The sequence below is a fragment of the Apium graveolens genome, chromosome 4 (genome assembly GCF_009905375.1).
Source record: "Apium graveolens cultivar Ventura chromosome 4, ASM990537v1, whole genome shotgun sequence".
Taxonomy (NCBI): Eukaryota; Viridiplantae; Streptophyta; class Magnoliopsida; order Apiales; family Apiaceae; genus Apium; species Apium graveolens.
Window position 1 is genome coordinate 101,928,045 of NC_133650.1, and position 17,256 is coordinate 101,945,300.

General features: G+C 37.8%; 1 non-coding gene across 1 annotated transcript; it reads left to right on the forward strand.

The window, feature by feature from the left end:
* The first annotated feature begins 3,894 nt into the window (after positions 1–3,894).
* On the forward strand, positions 3,895–4,001 carry LOC141722763 (small nucleolar RNA R71). Its single transcript, XR_012575767.1, has one exon. It is a non-coding gene; the product is annotated as a small nucleolar RNA R71 (small nucleolar RNA).
* Positions 4,002–17,256: the final 13,255 nt, after the last annotated feature.

Sequence of the window (17,256 nt, forward strand, 5' to 3'; positions counted from 1 at the left end):
GATTATTGCAGGACGAGACAAATGGTCCCATGAAATCGATTCTCCAAACATCAAATACCTCGACTTCAAGCATCACATTTAATGGCATCTCATCCTTCCTCGTAAGATTCCCCACTTTTTGGCAATGATCACACCTTAAAATGAACTGATGTGCATCCTTAAAAAAAGTAGGCCAGAAAAAACCTGCTTGCAGAATACGAGCTGCTGTCTTTTCACCACCATAATGTCCACCATAATCTGTGGAATGGAAGTCTCATAATATCCCCTCCATCTCACAGAATGGGATACATCTCCTGATGATCTGGTCAGCTCCTTGTCTAAACAAATACGGTTCATCCCACATGTACCACTTCACCTCATGTAGAAACTTCTTCTTTTGAGCTGCATTCATATTAGGAGGCATTATATTGCTGACAAGATAGTTCTCAATATCTACGAACCATGGCTCTTCCTCTTGAACTGCGAACAACTGCTCATCCGAAAAAGATTCGTTGATCAATGTCTTATCATGTGAAGTAGAATCGGGATTCTCCAATCTAGAGAGATGGTCAGCTACTTGATTCTCAGTACCTTTTCGATCCTTGATCTCTAACTCAAATTCCTATAGCAAGAGAACCCAACGAATAAGTCTAGGCTTCAAATCCTTCTTTGAGACTAGATAGTGAATGGCAGCATGATCAGTGAATACTGTCACCTTTGTCCCAAGTAGATAAGATCGAAATTTTTCGAAACCAAAGACTATAGCCAAGAGCTCCTTCTCAGTAGTGGTGTAGTTCATTTGAGCTCCATTTAGAGTCTTACTAGCATAGTAGACCACATGAAAAAGATTATTCTTGCGCTGCCTAAGAACTGCTCCCACCGCATAATCACTCGCATCACACATCATCTCAAATGGTTCTGTCCAATCAGGTGCCGTAATAACTGGTGCAGTTATCAAACTCTTCTTGGAGGTCTCGAATGCCACCAAGCATTCATCATCAAATTTGAAAGGCACATCTTTCTCGAGCAAGTTGCACAACGGCTTAGATATCTTCGAGAAGTCCTTGATAAAACGCCGATAAAAACCCGCATGACCAAGAAAACTACGGATTCCTTTCACAGGAAAAAGGTGGTGGAACATTTTCAATGACTCCCACCTTGGCTTTGTCCACCTCAAGACCCTTGCTAGAGACTTTATGCCCAAGAATAATGTCTTCGCGTACCATAAAGTGACATTTTTCCCAATTGAGCACCAAATTAATTTCCACACACCTTTTAAGCACCGAATGAAGATTATTCAAACATTCATCATACGAATGTCCAAAGACGGAGAAGTCGTCCATGAACACTTCGACATTTTTTCCAATCATATCAGAGAATATAGCCATCATACATCTCTGAAAAGTGGCAGGCGCATCACATAAGCCAAACGATACTCTGCGAAAAGTAAACGTACCAAATGGACAAGTGAAGGTAGTATTTTCTTGATCTTCTGGTGCAATGCAAATCTGATTATACCCCGAATAGACATCCAGAAGACAATAATACTCATGACCAGCCAACCTGTCAAGCATCTGATCAATAAATGGAAGAGGGAAGTGATCCTTTCTCGTGGCTTTGTTCAACTTTCTGTAATCCATGCATACCCTCCATCCTGTGACTGTTCGAGTGGGGATGAACTCGTTCTTCTCATTTGCTACCACAGTTATACCTCCTTTCTTAGGTACACATTGCACGTGGCTCACCGAAGAACTGTCAGAAATTGGATATATAATTCCTGCATCCAGCCACTTCAGAATTTCTTTCTTCACCACTTCTTTCATGATAGAATTAAGTCGTCGTTGTTGCTCAACAGTCGGCTTACTACCTTCCTCTAGCAGAATTTTATGCATGCAGTACGAAGGGCTGATCCCTTTGATATCTGCTATAGTCCATCCGATGGCCGATTTAAATTCTCTCAAAATCCTCAAGAGTTTGTCCTCCTCACTACCTGAAAGGTCAGATGCAATAATAACAGGTAAAGTAGATGCATCACCTAAAAAAGCATACCTCAAGTGTTCAAGCAATGGTTTAAGCTCCAAAGTAGGTGCTTCCTCAATAGATGATTTGAGCTTTCCTGCAACATTCTTGAGTTCAGTAGTACCAAGAGATTCAAATGGCATGTCTAGATTTCGCCTCCAAGGAGAAGCATTTAGATATTGCAGTTGCTCATTGTCATCCTCATCGTCACTGTCAAATTCCCCCACTAAGGCTTTCTCTAAGGCATCAGACATTAGTATATGATCAAGTTCTGAAGTTATCGCAGAATCAATCAAATCCAACTTTAAGCACTACTCATCTTATGTAGGGAATTTCATCGCCTTGAATACATTGAATGTCACATCCTAATCCTGCACCCTCATAGTAAGTTCACCTTTCTGCACATCTATCAAGATACGGCCTGTAGCTAAGAAAGGTCTTCCCAAGATTATGGGAATCTTCTTATCTTCCTCGAAATCTAAAATGACAAAGTCTGCAGGGAAGAAGAGCTTATCCACCTTTACTAACACGTCCTCCACTATGCCTCGTGGGTATGTAATAGAACGATCAACCAATTGTAGAGACATGTAGGTGGGCTTTGGATCAGGAAAATTCAACTTTTTGAAGATAGACAATGGCATCAGATTGATGCTTGCTCATAAATCGCATATGCATTTGTCGAAAGACAACTTGCCAATGGTGCAAGGAATGGTGAAGCTTCCTGGATCTTTAAGCTTTGGAGGTAATTTTTGTTGCAGCACAGTACTGCACTCTTCCGTTAGAGCAACGGTCTCAAGGTCATCCAGTTTCACCTTCCTTGAAAGAATACTCTTCATAAATTTTGCATAACTAGGCATTTGCTCCAGAGCCTCAGCTAAAGGTATGTTGATGTGAAGTTTCTTGAACACCTCCAAAAACTTATCGAACTACTTATCCAGCTTTTGTTGATGCAATCTCTTAGGGAAAGGTGGTGGAGGATAGAGCTGTTTCTCCCCTGTATTACCCTCAGGCAGAGTGTGTTCAAAAGTAGTCTTCCTTGGTTCCGCCGCTTTCTCCTTTTGCTTCTCTTCTTCATCCACAACTTCAGCTTCTCCAACTTTCGCTTTTTCAGCATCAATAACTTTTCCAGACCTTAAGGTAATAGCTTTGACTTGCTTTTTAGCTTCCTTCCTGCCCGGCACTTCAGTATCGCTGGGAAGTATGCCAGGTTGACGATTGAGCATTGCATTGGCTATTTGACCGATTTGATTTTCCAAGGTCTTGATAGAAACAACCTGACTTTTGCACAACAGCTTGAGCTCCTCGAAATCAGCACTAGAAGGTGGAGCAGCACCTCCTTGTTGAGGATATGATTGCCTTTGAGCGTAATGTTGTGGTTACTGGAATCCAGGTGGATTAAACTGTTTACTTACGCCTTACTGATATGGTTGCTGAATAGCATTCTGATTATTGATCCAGCTAAAATTGGGATGATTTCTGTTGTTAGGATGATAAGTAGGTTGCACGGGTTGATGCGGTCGCTGATAATTGTTCACATACTGTACAATTTTATTAACAAGAGAACACTGATCCATAGCATGAGAACATGCACAAAGCTCACAGACCATAGCTATCTGATTGACTCCATAGTTGGCTAAAGAATCGACCTTCAAAGACAGCGCTTGGAGCTGCGCTACAATAGCTATAGCTGCATCAACTTCCAAAATACCTGCTACCTTCCCATGCATCATCCTTTGAGTTGGGTTTTGATGCTCATTTGTAGCCATAGTTTCAATAAGATTATAAGCCTCAGTATAGCTTTTGGCCCACAAGGTTCCTCCAGCGGCTGCATCGAGCATGGGCCAAGATTGGGCCCTCAAACCATTATAGAAACCAGTGATCACCATCCAGTCAGGCATACCATGATGTGGACACTTTCTCAACATCTCCTTATAGCGCTCCCAAGCTTCGCACATAGATTCTGTTGGTTGCTGCGCAAACTGAGTAAGAGCACTCCTCATAGCTGCAGTCTTCGCCATTGGATAGAACTTCACCAAAACCTTTTACGCAAGATCTTTCCAAGTAGTGATGGACCCAGCTGGTTCAGAATGTAACCGGTCCTTAGCTTTATCCCTCAGAGAGAATGGAAAAAGCCTCAGCTTGATAGCCTCATCAGTCACACCATTATATTTGAAAGTACTACAGATCTCGACAAAATTCCTAATATGCATGTTGGGGTCTTCAGTCGCAGCACCTCCGAAAGAAACAGAATTATGCACCATCTGAATAGTGCCCGGCTTGATTTCAAAAGTGTTAGCCTGAATAGCCGGATGAAGGATGTTTGACTGAATATCATCAATTTTAGGCCGAGAAAAAACCATAAGAGTTGGATCTGCCGGAACTATACGATCACCCATGATTATTGGTTCTTTCTGCTCACTCTCTTTATCCGAATCTTCAAAATCTATCTTCTCTGGAATATCAAGAACTGAGTCTATCTTCTCAGCCGTATCTAAAGTCCTCTTGCAAGTACGAGAACGTGTTTGCATAAACGCTCGCTAGAGTACCTGAAACACAACCCAAAACAATAAGTAACACGTCTTAATCAATGAGTCCAAATGACCACTGATGGTAAGTACATAAACTAAATAAATATGCCGATCCCCGGCAGCGGCGCCAAAAACTTGTTAGGCACAAAATATGCGCTAATAATTCACGCAAGTATACGCGTTCGCAAGTAATATAGAATAATTTCTAGTTCGTTCCCACAGAGACTCAGACTAATTAAGTTCAATTAACACTTACTCACCAATGTATGATTACTTCTCAATGTCAAGACAATAACACTCAAATTGATTAACTAATTATTAACTACAATTAACTACGAGAATTAATACACTTAATTGACACTTGAATTAACAATATTAAACACACATGAGATCATAACTTCATTACTACTTCCTTCAATAGTTATCGTTATTACCCTTAGCATGAAACGGTGATGATATTAATCGAATAACACGAAACTGATAAAAGCCAACTTCCGTTGTACTAATACCATTCTATCAAACATCCACGATTAAGATAGAAGTTGAATAGGCATCAATTATGTTGAGACCAATATATGTCTACAGAATTTGACAACATAACGATTTAAGCACAAGTTATTCCTTATGATTACACAGGGCAAGTAAAATGGTTAGAGTTACCCACTAATCATGCATACACATACATGAACCTATGCTAGCATGGCAAGTTCTAAACCTCAAGATTCACCGTCGCTTCACAAGAGATTAACAGCCTATCTTATATGTTCACGACGCACATAAGACGAATAAGTGCAACCTATGCTAGATATCATACAATCATCACACACTAAGGTATTAAATAACTAACTAAAGAAATCCATAGTAAATTCGTTATGACCCCATGATCACGATTAGCCCATGATAGAACTCATCGTCACCATGGGTTCATATGAAAATATGATAATAACACACAATATAAACTAATAAAAATTCTTATTAAAACCAGAGTACGTCACAAGAGTAATAAAGTTCATAGTAAAGAAAACTAGCATCCAATGATACAACGAATAAAAGAATCACAAGAAAACGTATGCTTCCTCTTCTTCGTTGCGATGTGCTAAAACGGTCTTCTTTCTTCTCTCCTCGCTCCTTGCTTGATACCACCCTTTTTGTGAAACATCTCTGAAAACTACTTATATAGAAGCCCATAAGAACCAGCCATCTCAGAAGTCCAACAGAATAAGGATTATAAAAAAATCAGTATTAAATTTCTCGCCCCTGAGCGGCCGCCCAGCAATCCTGAGCGGGCGCCCAGCAATCCTGAGCGGGCGCCCAGCATCCTGAGCGGCCGCCCAGCTTTCCTGAGCGGGCGCCTAGCAGGTTACTGGAAAATTCCTCATTCTGCTCCCGATTTCTGCTGCGTTCTGCTCCTAACTTCCCACATCCAATGCCAAGCACTCCCCTAGGTTTATTCCCAATGAAATCTCTCCACAAACGCAAGTTATACCCTGAAATGCACAAACACTAGAAAAATGCATCAAATACACAAAATACTTGATTTCAAGACATCAATTCAAGTCATAATAAGACGTTTTAAGTGGTATAAAATGCCACTTATCAGTGGGTGAGTTTGGTGTTTCAGGTGCTTCAATTATCAATGATTTTGGTTGTGACTCCACATTTATTGGAGCCACATCAAGATGAATTTGAGATGGTGCAGTGACTGAGTCTTTAGCTCCAGTTTGCACTGTGTGTGTTTCCTGTGCATCCCCAAGGGTTTTAGATCTTTTCTTTCTGGCATAAGTCTGTGGTGAACTTGTGTCCCTAACCCTCTTGGCCTGTGCTCCTGGTTGGGAGCTTGTTTCAATAGTAACATCCTTTTGGGAGGATGAAAGTAGAATTGAGCTGATTTCCTTATTAACAACCACAGTTTGTTGGGAAACAGTGGTGTGGCTAGGCTTGGGTATACTAATCTCACCAGCCTTATCCTTAGGGTTTCTTTGATTTTCGCCCTTTCCCTCACCTAACTCACTCTCCTTCACACTCCGCTCTTTGTGTTTGGTAGTTTTTGTAACTGGTTTCTTTTGAAAGAAACCAGAGGGGGTTTTCTTTGCTTTGGATTTGGAAGTTGTTAATTTGGTAGCTTGGGTAGGCATCTATTGGGTCATTGACACAGATGTCATAGCTACACTTGAAGGCAAAGAAATTTGTGAGGTTGGAAGAGTAGATACAGTGGTTCTTACCTCACTTACCTGAGGTGTAACGACCGAGGAATTACGCTTGTATTATGTTATAATAATAATAAATTATGTGTATTATTATGTGATTAAATGTGTTAAGTCGTTGAACCCTAACTGTTATGTGTTATGTGTTGGTTGTTTTGATCCAAACGTGTTTTGGATATTTATTGAGCGTTCTATCGTCAGTTATATATATTATATCAAAACCCGTACAGCTCAAACAGTATTTTAAAAGCCCGTATTTCAAACAAAATCATTGGCTCTGTTTTATTAAAAATGCCCTATACCGTATAGCTATTCTGAACCCCTAGACGTTTTACAAACTGACCTTTTTCGTGAAAAAAAACGATTTTTCCGGACCCCTTCGGGTACCAAAAACCCCACAAAAATCACATTTTTATTTTTATATGATTATGAAATTATCATATATCATTTTTCTTTGTATTTTTGTATTTTTCACAATTTTTGGGAATTTTTAGTATTTATTTTGTAATTATTGGATATTTAAAAATTCATTATTAATACCCAAAAATTATAAAAATTGGGGCCAAATATTTTTATTAAGAGTGTAATTAGCCCCTTAATTTTACTTAGGGGTATTATTTTCATAAATATAAATACCTGAATTATTATTAATTAAATCAGTTAATTACAATTAAAAATCAGAAAAAAAGAAAAAGAAAAAGAAAGGGAATTAGGGTTAGGGTTTGTGAAGAACAGAGCAGGAGGATCAAAGGCAATTTTGATCGTGATTCCGGCATCCAAATCGAACGTGTGAGTACTCGTTTTGAAGCTTGTGATCTGTACTTTCTGTTCATGTACTTATTTTCATTGATTATTGAGTTGATTTTTGATTAGTATTTTCGGGTTTTAATTTTGAATTCGGGTTTGAATTTCTAGTTGTTGTTTGATGTTATGGTTGTTAGAGACGATTAGATCGTCGATTTTGGAGTCGAACGACACCGGTTTCGTCGATTTTGGTTGTGGTTTGCGAGCTCGCCGGATTTTGACGTCGCCGCCGTCGTTCTTAATCTCCGGCTGTGTTCGACGAGGAAGAAGGACGGGGAAAGGCCAGGAAGCAGAAGGGGAGCATCGTTTTGTTGCTGTATGTCGAAAACGTAGAAGAAGCAAGTTGGAATTGACGTTTCGTCTCGCCGGAAGTTTCCGCCGGTGTCGGATTCTGGGGAAAGGGGCCGGTGTTCTTCGTGACCCGATTGGGTCGAAGACGACCCGGTTTCCAACCCGGAAACGACCCGGGTTTGATCCTTCAGAACCCAAATCCAGTTCCCTGATTGCGTTTTTGGGAAATTAATTATTTATTTATATTTTAGTATATTAAAATTAGTTTTTAGTAATTCTAAAAAAATTAAATAAAAATTAGTTTTGAATTCTGAAAATTAATATTATTAATTTCTAAATTATTTTATTAAATTATAAATTCGAATTTATTTATTTAATTAATTATTTAATTACTTATCTAATTATTTATTAATTATCTAATTAATTAATAATTGGGTAATTAATTAATAATTAGGTAATTAATTAATAAATAAAGATTAGAAATAATTAAATAATATGATTAATAATTCGATAATTAGTTATTATTACGAGTAATGATTCGATAATTGAATTATTATTCGAGCGTTAGTTATTTGAATAATATTGTAATAATTATTCGTATCGTATAATTAGATATCCGTAATTAATTAATTAACGAATCGTACGAGTTTCAATAATAATCTAATAGATCGATAATTATGCGGGAATTGCGAGTGGCTCGTGAAGATACGAGTGATTAATCGTTAAGTAATCTATAATTCGAATAATTCGTAGCTATTCGATAAATAGCGTATCAGTTAATTAAGTTGATTGATTATTTGTAAATAATCGATCTAATCGAATAAATATCGATAAGTTATAAATATTATAATAAATTGTGATTAATCCTAATAATTAGGGATTTATTATTTTAAATTATTAAATAAGTAATTATTTATTATTTATTAATTATTTATTTATTAAATATTTAAAAAGTGATTAATTATTTCGATAATTAATCACATAATTTTCAATAAATCGTAACTTCTTCGTTTTAACTCCAAAAATTATAAAAAAATTATTTTTGACTTTGATTTTTCTTAAATAATTATTTAAAAATTATTTTAGGATTTAAAAGGTTATAATAATTATTTATATTGAATAATAAATTGAATTATCAGTGTTTAATTCATAACAATTCAACAGTTAGTCCGATTTGAGTGAAACGAAGACCCCTAGATTCAGAAAAATGAGACGAATCCAATAAAAATAGTTGTAAGTTATAATTTCTTTTGAAAAAGAGTGGTTGGTGATAATTGATAGTTCGAAGGTCCTAGTAGGGATATAATTAAGCCGAATAAATCCCGAAAAATTATAATAAAATCAGATACGACTAGTAATGCAGATATAAGTCCAGAATTGATTCTAAAAATAATTATAAATCTAGAAATTAATTGTGTGCTTTACGTGTTACGTGTTATATGTGATTATGTGTATAAATGTGTTGTGTAAATATATGTATATATATATACGAGTCAGATAGAAACGCGTGGGTAGACTGATAAGGTTGCGTGATATCAATTCAAGATACACGTATGTAGTAAATTATCTAAACACCTATCTTTCTATGATTTGTTCAGTGTTAGCAAGGCAGAGCAAGCTAGGGTCAGAAGGCAGTAAGTTAAACCAGGTTAAGCACGCGCAAGGCAAGTTTTTCCCCTATTCTAAATTCAGAATAGTGATTTATATTTCCTTTCTATCGTATCAATTCTCTTTGATAATTATTGTTCATATACACTGTTACCCATTTATATCACTTGTTCCATTTCATTTCAATTCTTGATTTACCCAATTTATTGAATTCCTGTTCATATTTCAATTCCTTTACCCTATATATATTCTGGTATATCCTGGTGTTGGGATATATCAATAGCATACCGATTGTTCCGGATGCTCAGCCTTGGACTGGATGGTTACTATAAAGGCTGGGTTTTTTTTCCCAGACCATTAATTAATAGGCCATAGTTGCCTGAGTACTCCTTATGTTGGTTGGGTCTATGCAGTTGGGTATAGATCCGCACTATATTCTGACTGATCAGCAGATTATAGTGCATATGTTGGTTCTTGTTTCCAGTCTTATTCATTTGGCACTCGCCATCATTGGCAAATTATTATCATATACAGATACAGATGGTTGTTACAACCAACAGCTTATTGTTTCTCTTATGTCTCTTTCTCTATACCATATATATACTTTTGCAGGCTTGTTGAGCAATTTTGGCTCATTTCTTTTATTGTCACTCCTATTGTTTTACAGTTAAGGTAGAGAATGAAACCCATCAGGACCCGCGTAGTCAAGAAGCGAGTCAAGCAGCGGGACCCTCTTATACCAAGAGTGTTCCTTCCTATTCCCGAAGAGAGCTTTGAATTGCCAGATCAGGTGTAGCAGGATAAGTAGTAATGTTGGGTTGAATAAGAGTTTTGTGTAGTTTGAATAAAAGATTGCGTAGTGAAACTGTAGATAGAATAAAGTTTTGTAATAAAGAGAGTTCTTGAAACAGGTTTTATTTAGTTGGGTTGTAATAAAGGGTAGTGTATGATTCTTGTTTCCAACCTCAAACCTTAAAAGATCCTGAGTAGTGATAGTTCGGGGTAATTATTATATTAATATTCCGCTTGTGCAGGTATAGTTGGTAATTGTTGTTAATAATGCCCCAAATCTATACCCCGGATTTGGAGGGTGTTATAGTTGGTATCCGAGCTTAGGTTTGACCTTGGAAAACAAGAATGTTAGGGTTAAGATAAGATAGGAAAATAAGATAGAATGAGATTGAGAGTGTTAGGACTGTTTGTCTATGTGATTAGAAGTTATGAGTTATAGGATTGTGATTTGATTGTTTTTGTGTTATTATTTTTATGTATATTAGATGGCTTCTTTATCATCATCTACGGAGAGGACCGAGACAGATCCAGTGGATGCACAGGTAGTAGCCCCAGTGTCAGGACAGATCTTACCTCCATTACCACCTGAGCCAGCACCAGAGATACCACTTCCCCCGGAGGTACCAGGTTTTGCAGATTATTTTCCATATGTTGAGCCAGAGATACCAGATATTCCACCATTAGAGTTTCCGATGTTTGATATTCCTGATATGGTTGATCTTCCGCAGTGGGAGGATTTAGAGCCTCAGATTCCTATGCCACCAGTTGAGATTCCAGAGATGCCACCGATGGAGCCAGAGGCAGAGCCGCCTGTGTATGCGCCTATGGAGCAGCCTGTCTTATTTCCTGCCCCATTAGCCATTTATGCACCTGTCCCAGGAGTGTATCAGTTTCCTCAGCCAGAGTTTATGGATGAGATCGTAGTAGATGGACCATTACCTTCTCGAGGTTCCAGCACTGATCTTCAGGAGCATCATACCGTGACTTACCAGCGCTTTCAGGCAGAGAGGGAGGAGAGGATTAGATGGCAGAACCAGTGTAGAGAGATTCTTGGATTGTATGAGACACAGACGGATGGTCCTGTCAGAGCATTACGACCGGATTATATACTGAGAGAGAGACTACATCATATTCACCGGGTTAGTTCGCAGCAGCTTACTGAGTTGAGACAGCAGGATCTTAGTGCGGAGACAGCATATTGCAGAGCATTGGGACTTACCGAGGCAGTGCTAGAGGCAGTGCGGGAGGAGTTGAGCCACGTACCACCAGGATTTTGAGACCAGCAGATCGATGAGTGTTGTATTATGTATATTTTGTAGATAGAGGCAGCATAGTATTGTATGACTAGTTTGTATGAGTATAGCTACTGACTCTGACTGATAGTAGTAGCAGTACGACTGTTATATTATAGGGTTTTGTATCAAGCACTGACACCTGTAGCTGGTGTCCTACCTATATATATATATGAGATAATCTTTTGCATGTTTTCTTTATTTTATTTCCAGTCATTTAAGCATTTACATTTATTTCAGTACCATTGCATATTTACAAATGTAGTTTTATTCACGATCATGTTGTTGTAAAAAAAAAAAAAAAAAAAAAAAAATTAAAAACATATCATACTGTTTTATTTATTCAGTTATTTAATAAGTTATTTTTATTTCTATTTCTCGAATCGACTGTTTTAATATATGTTTAATATACTGTTATTAAATAAGATCCATTATTTATTTATCAGAAAAATGGCACCTAAGAGAAAAGCGCAGCCCGACTCATCGAATGGAAACACCGAGGGCCAAAACAATAATATACAGATGGATCAGATGTTTAATCTCATGCAACAGCAGATGTTGATGATGCAACAACAAATGCAGCAACAGCAACAGCAGTTCCAGCAACAGATGTTACAGCAAGCCGCTCATCCAGGACATCAAATACCACCAGCAGCACCTACGACTACTTTCAAGCAATTTCAGTCGGTGAAGCCACCGGAATTTATGGGTTCCACAGATCCTACGAAAGCGAGAGCTTGGCTGAAAGAGATGGAAAAGGCTTTTTCGTTGGCAAAGGTCGAGGAAGAGCAGAAGACAGATTTCGCTAGCTATTTCCTAAAAGGCGAAGCTAATTACTGGTGGGAATCAAAGAAAGCTTTGGAAGAAGGTGTGGTGAACTGGAACAGATTCACTGATCTTTTCTTGGAGAAATATTTTCCTCGTTTTATGAAGAACCAGATGGAGATCAAGTTCCTGGAGCTGAAACAAGATAACTTATCGGTTGCGGATTATGAAACCAAGTTTACTGAATTGGCAAGGTTTGTTCCAGAGCAGGTGGATACGGACGAGAAGCGGGCCAAGAGATTTCAGCAAGGATTAAAACCATGGATTCGTAGCAGGGTAGCTGTGTTTGAATTGACAGCTTATACGGCTGTTGTTCAGAAAGCTATGATTATTGAAGGAGAAAGCGAAGCAGCTCAGAAAGAGAAAGGACCAGGGAATTTTCAGAATCGTTTCAACAAAAGGCCGGGATTTCAAGCTCGGGGAAAAGTAAATTTCAAAAGGCCAGAGCAAAACAACCAGAGGATGGGTAATCGACTACCTGCCCCAACTCAGCAAAGGCTTATTCGACCGCCTATACCTGATTGCAGAACGTGTGGTAGAAAGCATACAGGAGTTTGCAACAAGCTAAATGTTACGTGTTTCAAGTGCAAGCAAAGGGGACACTATTCTGGAGAATGTCCAATGGGAAAGGCAGAAGTTACTTGTTTTCAATGTGGGAGAAAAGGACATATCGCCAAAGACTGCAGAGGAATTGCAATGGCTGCCAGTATTCCAAGAGTTTTAGCATTACCTCCACCTCCACTACCACAGCAGAATCAGCCCAGAGCAAGGACTTTCAACATGTCAATGAAGGAAGCGGTACAGAGTCCGAATGTGGTTGCAGGTACACTTCCTGTAAATTCCGTAAATGCTTTAGTATTGATTGATTCAGGAGCTACTAGATCTTTTATTTCTGAAGCCTTTATCTCTAAGATAGATTGTGAGATTCAGTGGTTGGATGAAGTGTTAGTCATAAAATTAGCAAATAATGATCAGGTTGCAGTAGATCGAGTATGTCCGAGCTGTGATATTGAGATAGGGAGATGTCATTTTTCAGTTGATTTGATACCTTTTAGGTTAGGGGAGTTTGATATTATTTTAGGAATGGATTGGCTGTCTAGTAATAATGCTCAAATTGACTGTGCGAATAAGAGAGTGAAATTGCAAACTGAAGAAAATGAAACAGTAATATTTAAAGGTGAGAAGCAACAGCAGAAATTCCTATCAATAATGCAGACGAGAAGATTGCTACGTCAAGGATGTCAAGCTTATTTAGCCTATGTACGGGATGTTGATAAGGGAGATTTGAAGATTGAAGATATTCCTGTAGTTTGTGAATTTCTTGATGTTTTTCCGGACGAATTACCAGGACTTCCACCAGATCGAGAAATCGAGTTCATTATTGATTTGCCGCCAAGGACTGAACCAATTTCGAAAGCTCCATATAGAATGGCACCTGTTGAAATGAGGGAATTAGCAAAGCAGTTGCAAGAACTTCTTGACAAAGGAATTATAAGGCCAAGTGTATCCCCATGGGGTGCGCCAGTATTGTTCGTGAAAAAGAAGGATGGTAGTATGCGACTGTGTATCGATTATCGTGAGCTGAACAAGTTAACTATCAAGAATAAATATCCTTTACCTCGCATTGATGATTTATTTGATCAATTAAAAGGAGCAGCATGGTTTTCGAAAATCGATCTACGATCAGGCTATCATCAGTTAAAGATCAAGGCCGAAGATATTCCAAAAACAGCGTTTAGAACAAGGTACGGACACTATGAATTTCTTGTGATGGCTTTTGGATTGACGAATGCACCTGCAGCGTTTATGGATTTGATGAATCGAATATTCAAGAAGTATTTGGATAAGTTTATTATTATATTTATTGATGACATCTTGATCTATTCAAAGACGGAAGAAGAGCATGCAGCGCATTTAAGAACGACATTGGAAATATTACGGAAGGAGCAGCTTTATGCAAAATTTTCCAAGTGCGAATTTTGGTTGAAAGAAGTGCAGTTTTTAGGGCACATCATCAGCAGAGAAGGTATTCAAGTTGATCCAGCAAAGATTGAAGCCGTGTTGAATTGGGAAAGACCAAAGACGCCGACCGAGGTTCGAAGTTTCTTAGGTTTGGCAGGATATTATCGAAGATTTGTCAAAGATTTTGCAAAGATAGCTACACCGCTGACCAAGTTAACTCGACAAAGTGAAAAGTTCGAATGGAATAGTAAGTGTGAAGAAAGTTTTCAAGAATTGAAGAATCGGTTGGTGACGGCACCAGTATTAGTATTGCTAGACGAGCAAGGAAATTTTGTTATCTACAGTGACGCTTCATATCGTGGTTTAGGATGTGTGTTAATGCAACATGGTAACGTCATTGCCTATGCGTCGAGACAACTTAAACCCCATGAACAGAAATATCCTACGCATGATCTGGAATTAGCAGCAATTGTTTTTGCATTGAAGCTTTGGAGACATTATCTGTACGGTGAAAAATGTGAAATCTACACGGATCATAAAAGTCTGAAGTATATCTTCACGTAAAAGGAACTAAACATGCGACAACGTCGATGGCTGGAATTGATTAAAGATTACGATGTTACAATCAGTTATCATCCAGGAAAAGCAAATGTTGTAGCAGATGCGCTAAGCAGAAAAGAAAGATTAAATCGGTTGACTTCATGTGAAGAATTAGCCAAGGAATTCGACAAATTGGAAATCGAAATTCGTATTCCTAATGAATCGGTAGAAACTATCTACGCTATGACTTTTCAACCAGAATTGCTGGAAAAGATTCGCCGTTGTCAAGAAGAAGTGATGAGTCAAGACGACAACTTAACAGGAGAAGAGATTACAACTCAGAAAGATAATGAAGGAATTTTACGTTTTGCGTCAAGAATCTGGATCCCTAACGTGACAGAATTAAAAGAAGAAATTATGCAAGATGCGCACAATTCGAAGTATTCCATTCATCCAGGAAGCACGAAAATGTATCGCGATTTGAAGGAAAACTTTTGGTGGCCGAATATGAAGAAGGAGATAGCAGAATGGGTGAGTAAATGTTACACATGCCAGCGAGTTAAAGCAGAACACCAACGTCCGAGTGGGTTATTGCAACCATTAGACATTCCAGAATGGAAATGGGAACATCTAGCGATGGATTTTGTGGTAGGTCTACCGAAGACTAGGGCAAATCATGATGCGATATGGGTAATCATTGACAGACTTACGAAGTCGGCACATTTTCTACCAATTAATGAAAGATTTTCGCTCGACAAATTAGTGCACATATATCTCAAAGAAATTGTGATGCGTCATGGAGTACCAGTATCAATTGTATCGGATCGAGATCCTCGTTTCAATTCAAGATTTTGGAGACAATTTCAAGAATGTCTAGGAACGAAGTTAAATATGAGTACAGCTTATCATCCGCAAACTGACGGCCAAAGTGAAAGGACAATTCAAACAATTGAAGACATGCTACGAGTTTGTGCAATCGATTTTGAAGGCAGTTGGGATGAACATTTACCCCTAGTGGAATTTTCTTATAATAATAGCTATCACGCCAGTATTGGAATGCCACCGTATGAAGCATTATATGGGAGGAAATGCAGATCACCCGTGCACTGGGATGAAGTTGGAGAACGCAAGATTTTGGGTCCAGAATTAATTCAGCAGACAAAAGAAAAGATTAATCTTATTCGAAAACGAATCGAGGCAGCACAAAACAGACAAAGCAGATATGCCAACCAAGCCAGGAAGGATATGGACTATCAGGAAGGAGAACATGTATTGCTCAAAATATCGCCATGGAAAGGATTGACCAGATTTAGCAATAAAGGGAAATTGAAGCCACGATACGTTGGGCCATTTGAGATTTTGAAGAAAATTGGGAAGGTTGCGTACGAGTTAGCTCTACCACCCCATATGCAGCACATTCACAACGTATTTCATGTATCTATGCTTAAGAGGTATAATCCTGATACAAAGCATGTAATACAGTATGAACCAGTAGAACTTCAGGCAGATTTGTCATATGTAGAACAGCTAATAAGAATTCTAGATTGGCAAGAGAGGGTATTAAGAAATAAGTCTGTGTCATTAGTGAGAGTTTTATGGAGAAACCCAGTGGTTGAAGAATCAACCTGGGAGCTTGAAAGTGAAATGCTAGAAAAGTATCCTCAGTTATTTGCATAATTAGATTCTGAGGACAGAATCTTGTTAAGGGGGGGAGAATGTAACGACCGAGGAATTACGCTTGTATTATGTTATAATAATAATAAATTATGTGTATTATTATGTGATTAAATGTGTTAAGTCGTTGAACCCTAACTGTTATGTGTTATGTGTTGGTTGTTTTGATCCAAACGTGTTTTGGATATTTATTGAGCGTTCTATCGTCAGTTATATATATTATATCAAAACCCGTACAGCTCAAACAGTATTTTAAAAGCCCGTATTTCAAACAAAATCATTGGCTCTGTTTTATTAAAAATGCCCTATACCGTATAGCTATTCTGAACCCCTAGACGTTTTACAAACTGACCTTTTTCGTGAAAAAAACGATTTTTCCGGACCCCTTCGGGTACCAAAAACCCCACAAAAATCACATTTTTATTTTTATATGATTATGAAATTATCATATATCATTTTTCTTTGTATTTTTGTATTTTTCACAATTTTTGGGAATTTTTAGTATTTATTTTGTAATTATTGGATATTTAAAAATTCATTATTAATACCCAAAAATTATAAAAATTGGGGCCAAATATTTTTATTAAGAGTGTAATTAGCCCCTTAATTTTACTTAGGGGTATTATTTTCATAAATATAAATACCTGAATTATTATTAATTAAATCAGTTAATTACAATTAAAAATCAGAAAAAAAGAAAAAGAAAAAGAAAGGGAATTAGGGTTAGGGTTTGTGAAG